The sequence below is a fragment of the Ornithodoros turicata genome, chromosome 10 (genome assembly GCF_037126465.1).
Source record: "Ornithodoros turicata isolate Travis chromosome 10, ASM3712646v1, whole genome shotgun sequence".
In the NCBI taxonomy this organism is placed as follows: Eukaryota; Metazoa; Arthropoda; class Arachnida; order Ixodida; family Argasidae; genus Ornithodoros; species Ornithodoros turicata.
In genome coordinates, this window is record NC_088210.1 from 23,454,521 (window position 1) to 23,460,727 (window position 6,207).

Genomic DNA, 6,207 nt, shown 5'->3' on the forward strand with positions numbered 1-6,207 from the left:
ACGTTAAGGATCCGAAGACGTTACGTATAACGAAGTCAGGGCACATGTTGAGGTTACAAATAAAGTTCGCAATGAAAAACGAGATACATGATACAGCACAGATGAACGAGGCACGATAAAAATGAGAATAAATACAGCGTACAGGAATAACTAAAATATGCACTAATACAGAAGCAAACAAAATACACTACTAAAAGAAGTTACATCCGGACTGGTTAGGAACTACTTTGTTAACAGGAAACGTCAAGTAAGTGTGCTACAGACTGTTTAAAACGAACCAGGTCAATGAGGCGCATTCAGCGGGAAGGTGACTCCAGAGCTTCGATGTATGATTGCAGTTATCTGTCTTGACTTCTCGGTGACTTTCGGGTGACTTATCGGCAGGTTACTGCAGATACGGTATTTCAAAGGCTACGCCATCAACGCTTTGCTATCAGGGAGGGTTCTTAGGATACCAGAAGCACTCTACGAAAACGACAGGATAAAGGAAGCTGTCAAATCAAATACCTGCAAATATCAGTCACTTCGCACGAAATGAGCCGACGAACTTATATTTTCGGAACCGTTATCATGTTCAGATCTTCTAAAACTCGCCGTTATCTAGTAATAACAAAAGTGACCCCCTTGGCTGCTCGGCCCAGTACGAGATCACACACAGCGGTCTGTGACCAAATCAGTTCTGACTTTCTTGAGAGAATCAGGTCTTATGAACAGCCTGTGAACTCAGTCGTGCGATCTCATTCTTCTGTGCCCCACTCTCACCCTCAACGCATTAACCTCATGCCTTCCTTTTAAAGGCATCTTCTGTGATCCATCTCATCATTCTTTCACCGTTTGTTAGTCATCTTTTTTTTGTCATCTTCGCCTTTAATCTACCTCATCCTTCTTTCATCATTTGTTAGTTTATCCTTTATTTCCTAATTCTTTTTATTTTTATTGATTTCTTATTTCTTAATTTTCTTTCTTTCCTTATTTATTATTTATTTATTTATTTCTGGAATAGCAAGCCGACGTCTCGTTTGGCTGACCTATCCCCCGTTTTTTTCCTTTTCGTCTAATAAATATATCCCCCCCCCCCTTGGCTGTCCGCTAACGAGCAAATATTTGGGCCTTGTGACTCTTTAATCACAAGGAGCGCATCTGAAACTTGGCATGGATGAGCATCAAACAGCAACGCTAATCGGGGAAAAAAAAAAAAAAAACTTTGCGTGCTGCACGTAGCTGGTGAAATAGCAAGAATGAAACTGGTGCTGACAGGTAAAACAGAAACCGGATAAAATACAAATAGGATACAAAGAGGATAAAATCGCATGCATTCAAAGAAAATGTAACTGAAAAAGGCATCGTAACAACGTGTCGTCTGCCCAGAGCCAAGGAGCGTGTTCCTACGTGCTTCGCTGATTCTTTCCTCGGGACCGGCTGCTCAGCGTTGCATCACTGGTGGTGGGCGGCGTAATTGTAACTGACAGTACGCCGACAGCTGGCGTGCTTCGGTTTCCTCCGTGGCATTCTGGCATGTGAAGGCTATTGCGATAAACTTACGCGAGGTAAAGGTATTGGATATTGCTGTCTCAAGTCGGATGTTTCCTACCGGTACGATAAAATATAAACAAAAATACCGGCTGCATGCACGACACCGGGCGGAAAACTATATTTTGTATGATGTACGATCTGACAGGTTGCCGTTCTTGAAAGTTTATACGTATATATAGAGAAAGGAGTAAAGCCGTGTCGGTACTGCAGGCTTTCCCTCACACACATGTACTATGTGGCAGAGCACGCTTTACAGTCGTGCCCATTGAATGACCGTTAGCCCGTTCTTTTTCTCTCGCTTTGCTTCTCCTATATTATTATTTTAGTAAGTGTTTCCCAGTGGATAGAAGAAAATTGTTTTGCTTCGCATGCCCGTCTAGACATCACTTCCGTGGGCACATGAAAATGATGGCACAATCATAAAGTGTGGCGACCCATGCCGCTCTGTTGCAATAGCCGAGAGGAATTCTCGGCCCAGAAATGTAAGGCTCTCGGCCTCAATAGATATATGGCATGTGAAGGATATATGGGGCCCTGGTCTGATAGCAGATTTCGCCGTCTTTTTCTGGAACTCGTGGGTTTAATTTATCTCTAGGCACCTGCTAGGCGTCTGGTATTTGTCTCGCCAAATACGTTGAGTGTATGTACTTTGTGTTTACTTCGTTTCCTTACCGTATTAGTATTTTATCGTACCATATTTGTTTTCACCTATTTTCCTTTCCTTTCCGTACCCCCTTTTCCTTGCTATGAGAGGCTAGGCATCATGTGTTACTTACCTGATCGGGTGTCACTCAGCGCAACGAAAAGAAATATTCTCGTAATCTATCGCTACACACGTAGACATTCAGTAAAACATCCATTTAAGCTTGTCAGTACATTTCCTTGACGATAAAAGACGATAAAAAACGATAAACTTTCCCGTCTGTGTTTGTCTCTTTTAGCGTTTTTATCGTCAAGCACACGTAGACATATTGTACACACATGGAAAGATTCCTGACAGCATGGTATACAAATGCATTTTATGTAGAACCCGGCAGCAGCGAGTCTACCCCAGCAAGGATACCAACCAGGGATGCCACGGATGCTATCGCTACACAAGGGAATGACACATCCTTATACGTCACATAGAGGCCGTCGACATCCGACCGTGCAGTATATTCAAGATTCTTGGACCATGGCACAATCTCACTCACCTGCGCCGCACTCGCTTATCACTTATTTAACAGTCACAGGTTCATCGGACAAGCTCTAAGCCTTTTGCCCAGCTGGATTCGCGTGCCTGTCACGTGAACTCATCTAATTAAACCAACCCACATGCACTGGGGGTAGGCTCACGCAGCCCAATTGGGGAGTCACCCCATTGAATCATCAGTCATAATTTAATATCTGTGACAAAGAAATAATCGCTAAAAAGCGAGCGAGCTAGCTGCTGAGTAGAATTCATAACAGGACCTTTCTTTTAATTTTTATTTCTTAACTATCATTTTATTTACTTTCCTGGATATTTCATTCAACTGGAGTAGCCGCATTCTCCATTTAATTTTTCCTCAGCCAAACTAAACGAACAGTGAAAAAAAAAAAAAAAAAAAAAATCACACGAGACTATATACACAATAGGGACAACCCTGAGGCTATAGGGAAAACTGAGGTAGACACAAACAAACAAAGTCTCTCTCCATTTTTTTCTTTTAAAATCAATCAAAATCAATCAATCAAACAAAGTCTCAAACGCGGCTGAATGACGCTGAAGGACTGAGGCTGAAGGACTCGAAGGACGCAGAAGTTTATAGAAATAACACGGTCAAGGCAGAAAGGTCGTCAACTTTCTCCAAGACGAGCCGAAGGTCACAGAAGGCTTGCTGACGCAGTGCCCACAAGAACGGATCGAAAGTGTCTCTCTCAGTATAGCCTCTCGTTCAGTTCAAGTTCTCTACGCTGCCACAGGGGGCTACTACCTTTACAAGTCTGGAGGTGTTTCACAATTTCTGACGCACGATCGTTATTTTGTACTTTTAGGGCGTGCTCGCCTTTTCGTTAATTAAAAAAAACTTTTATTTCGCCCAATATTACAGTAGCAACAACAACTATATGAATGACGATATAATTCTTGAATAAAATGTTAACCTGAAGCTTACGTAAGTTACGTATACAAGTGTGTGTGATTTTTCAGTTTTAGTTCTGTGTTCTTCCTTTTTCTTTTCTTTTCTTCCCTTTCCCTTTTTTTGGAATAGCAAGCCGACCTCCGTCTGGCTGACCTTTCCTTTTCTTTTGTTTCTTAATAAACATATCCCCCCCCCGCCCGTATACAAGTGGGCGTCTCTTCATTCATTTATAAACTCTACAGCAAGGTCCTTCGGGGACAAATTTTAACGTAGTTCAAGGACCTATAGAAATTCACACGATTGTGACCAAGACACGAACGTGCTGTAAGCAGTGAGAGAAAAACACGTCACCTGTAGCTCTGCGCTATAAGGCAACTCTTCTGTCATACATAACGTGAAACTTTAGTCGTTCCGTTTATTATAGGTAACTTTACGAAGGGAACGTCGTGGAGTTGTAGTAGTGGTAGTACATAAGCTGGATAGGGTGCTGGAGCAGAGTGGCTCTCCCCTGGGGCGCCTGCAGCTCCATCTCCTTCGTAGGGGCTATGGAGATCCCAGGTCGCTTGAGTTCATAGCGGTTACATATACCGCTGTGTTTTAAAAATGCAAATTGAAAATTTTTAAATGCAAATTTTGTTTTCCACAATTAATTTCCGTTCCTGTCAACTGGGAGTGAAAGGCAGTGTAGGAACACTGAACTATTCCGCGCTGATGATGATGATGATGATGATAATAATAATAATAATATTAATAAAGAATTCAGTTTTGGCTTCGGGATGCTGGCGGAAATTTTCCCAGATGGGTAGAGAAGTAAGGGCTTAAAGTATCTAACTTGAAAAAACTCGCGGTCACAAACAATACGCAACTGGAACTTTGCGACTATACAGTGAGCAGTATTTATAGTATTTAATAGAGCATATAGTACATTGCAGACAATGATATGTCCTGAGCAAAAGTATTTGACGTATAGTATTCGGACTGCGCCACTCAAGATAAATTCAACTCTGGCTATACGCTATTATATAGCACGCGTGGTGCCATGGGTTTCGCACCAGCGTCAGCTGCCAAACACTGAGTCACTGACACTGTCCTCACACACTGATGTCCGCGAAGGCTCGTTCCTTTTCTTATAGAGTCAAACTCCTTGATAGCGAACACCTTTTTAACGAAAATACCACTACAGCAAATTTTTTTTGCAGTCCCGCTGGAGCCCTATAGGTCCAATAATGGACATCCTTTTTAACGAAAATACCTTTACTGTGAATTCTTTTTGCCGTCCCCTGAGTTTCGTTGTAAAGGAGTTTGACTGTGTATTTCACGATATCGCATCCTGTAGTGGCTTGGCTATCACAACAGTGGATGCAGACCCATGTCTTTGCAGTTCCAGTGCTCACACACAGAAATGAATGCCGAAGCAGAAAAAGACTTCGACTAGTCGTCCTTTTCAGCCGTGTCCTTTTGTTCAAGATGCGAAAGAAAAACTCGCCGAATTACCTCACGCGTGATGATGTGGAGAACACTGAACACATATTAATTAACTGCTGCAAATCACTGTATCCAACGTAATGACCTCAGAGCCGCCTTGGAAGGACTGGACCACCGTCTTCTAGACTTAGTGAAGCTCCTCGGAGAATGGCCGAGGGATCTTAGACAGCGTGCGACAGCTGCTTTAATGACATCTCACGTGGACATTGCAGCGCCTCTAACTTTTTAGACTTATTGATTTTTATTTTCAAGTGTTTTGGAGTAGCCGTCTCCTGTGTTTTGTAGCAGCCACCATCTCCATATTTTTCTTTCCTAACTCCAACTCAAACTCCAGAGAGAGAGAGAGAGAGAGAGAAAGAGGGGGGGGGGAGAGGAATAGAAACCAAGACACTCACTTTCTGAAAACTCCCTACTTCAAGATTATCTCTCTTTTCTTGCTCGAAGGGTATGACTTGCATTTCTTGTTTTGTTTGCCTCCAGGTGGTGGGTTGTGCCTGCACGTCGCTATGATCAAACAGTTGGCTATGCTGTGAGCGTGCATACCGAAAAAAAAAAAAAAAAAATACGGGCGCTTTCTTGAGGCAGTCAATACTAGGAACAACCTTAATCTATAAATCAATGCCTTTGTAAGCTATGGAAGGCCCAGAAAAGGTAAAGCCTTAAAAGAAGGCAGAAAGAAAAGATAAAGGCAAAGCCTGTAATGAAAGCCTAGTCTTGATCTGACGGATGCGAATGCACGAAAGCTGTATTATTATAACAAGATACTCCATTATCGTGTGACGCGAAGCTGATTCAATTTGTTGATGTTTACAGTTCCCATCTTCATGGCGTTGTAACGAAATTGCTTGCAGTCTCGCGGATATCTTCTTCTTTACAAGTGTGCTCGAATTTTATTAGCTTATGCAAATATAAGTATTTCGAGGTGCTGTCCGTTGAATTTTTCTTCCTCTACACTCTAAGAAAAAAAGGGTGTGAAAAGGTACTAACTTCTACAGTTACCACCTACACTCTTAAAAATGAACTTTACCGGATAGCACGCTCTTAGCCAACCATCATCTCGAATGATATCGTTATCTGCCCTGATTTG

At 42.3% G+C, this 6,207-nt stretch overlaps 1 protein-coding gene across 2 annotated transcripts in view; it reads right to left on the reverse strand.

Annotated features, from left to right (window-relative positions):
* Nucleotides 1-6,207, reverse strand: part of LOC135371108 (protein ABHD15-like) — a 121,956-nt gene that overhangs the window by 41,253 nt on the left and 74,496 nt on the right. Inside the window, exon 1 of one of the 2 annotated variants that reach the window (XM_064605120.1) lies at nt 5,516-5,575. The exons of the other annotated variant lie outside the window; for it this stretch is intronic. The gene's annotated coding sequence lies outside the window, so the exon portion shown is untranslated. Of the gene's footprint in view, nt 1-5,515; nt 5,576-6,207 lie in introns of those variants that run through there. 2 annotated transcript variants of the gene reach the window in all.